Source organism: Trichechus manatus, unplaced genomic scaffold (assembly GCF_000243295.1).
Source record: "Trichechus manatus latirostris isolate Lorelei unplaced genomic scaffold, TriManLat1.0 scaffold00154, whole genome shotgun sequence".
NCBI lineage: Eukaryota > Metazoa > Chordata > Mammalia > Sirenia > Trichechidae > Trichechus > Trichechus manatus.
This window is the reverse complement of record NW_004444090.1, coordinates 6,874,246-6,875,741: the sequence shown is the minus strand read 5'-3', so window position 1 is coordinate 6,875,741 and position 1,496 is coordinate 6,874,246. Positions and strand designations below refer to the sequence as shown.

The 1,496-nt window shown below is 37.4% G+C and overlaps 1 pseudogene; it reads right to left on the bottom strand.

Annotated features, from left to right (window-relative positions):
- The window catches only part of LOC101341518 (26S proteasome non-ATPase regulatory subunit 9 pseudogene), a 111,714-nt pseudogene that overhangs the window by 2,651 nt on the left and 107,567 nt on the right, over positions 1-1,496 (bottom strand).

The window sequence follows — 1,496 nt, the reverse complement described above, 5'->3', positions numbered from 1 at the left end:
AATTTGTAGGCTCTTTGTTAATTGGGTATGTGTAAATCAAGAGCTGTCTTCTATGTTTACATTTATTTGTCCATTGGAATCATCTTTGGTCCAAATCCTCCAAATTCATTTCAGCCAAACTTTGATTAACCAGAACTGAAATGGCCAACAAGCAGATACTTTTATTATTCAAAATAATACTTGCAAGGGAAAAAGAAACATCATCAAAACCAATTTGGATAGGGGCTTTAATCAAAATATTAATGCCCAGAATATTTTTTAGTTTTGATTAAAATTCTTTCCCTTGCATATCCTGCTATGAATTCCTACTCAGACTCAGTTGATACTTGATCCAAATGCTTTCAGAGTTACAAGGGAAATTTGGAAACTGAAAACCTGATGAAAAGCAAGGACCCAACGAAAGTTTGAATAATTTTCACTACACTGTATTTAACAAGAAATAAAATTATCCACAGTCAGATGGAAAAGACATATACTAAAAGATTATCACAGAGATAATGAAAAATATCAGAAATCTTAGATTAATCTTCATAAGAAATACATGGAGTCAAAATAAAGGAAATTACAAAATCTACTGAAAAGCGTAGACATAACTTGGCTAAGAGGAAGAGAAACTATGTTCTTAGCTAGGAAGACAGAATAAGGAAAAATATCAAAATTTCCCAAATTTATGGATAGGTTTAATATAATTACAGTACAAGTCTTACTGATATGGGTTTTTTAATTCAAGTACATATTTCTAATTAAATATTTCTAAGTCCCTTAATTGCAAAGAACTGTGTTAAGCTCTGGGGATATATATAACTTTGTAAAAGACAATGCCCTGTCTTCATGGAGTTTATAAGCTACTGGGAAAGACAAAACAAGCTATTTATTGAGGCTGATACAATGACAGCCCCAAGCCGGGGGGCGATCCCACACAGCAGAAGGTCTACCAGAGGCAAGAAACTGACGCAGTGAACTACTAGAAGGGGAAGTTTATATATCCTTTAGGTGAGGTCCTCCTGAGAATCAGTGGGAAGTCTCGGTCAGAGAACAACAAAGGCAGCAGCACTTTAGTGTCTTTATAACTCCAGGATTTTAACTTATCTAGGGCTACCCGAGGTTGGGTGCAGTTCCAGAGGATATTAAAGCAGGCAGGCTCGGTTGTTGTTGTTGTTGTCTTGAGTCTGTTCGGACTGATAGCGAACCCACACACAATAGAACAAAACACTGCCCGGTCTTGCACCATCCTCGTAGTCTTTGCTATATTTGAGCCCAGTGTTGCAACCATTGTGTCAATCCGTCTTGGTTGAGGATCTTCCTCTTTTTGCCGGCCCTCTACTTTATCAAGCATGATGTCCTACTTCTGGGACTGGTCCCTCCTGATAACGTGTTCAAAGTAAGCAAGACTAAGTCTCACTATCCTCACTTCTAACGAGCATTCTGGCTGTACCTCTTCCAAGACAGATTTGTTGGTTCTTTTGGCAGTCCACGGTATATTCAATATTCTTTAC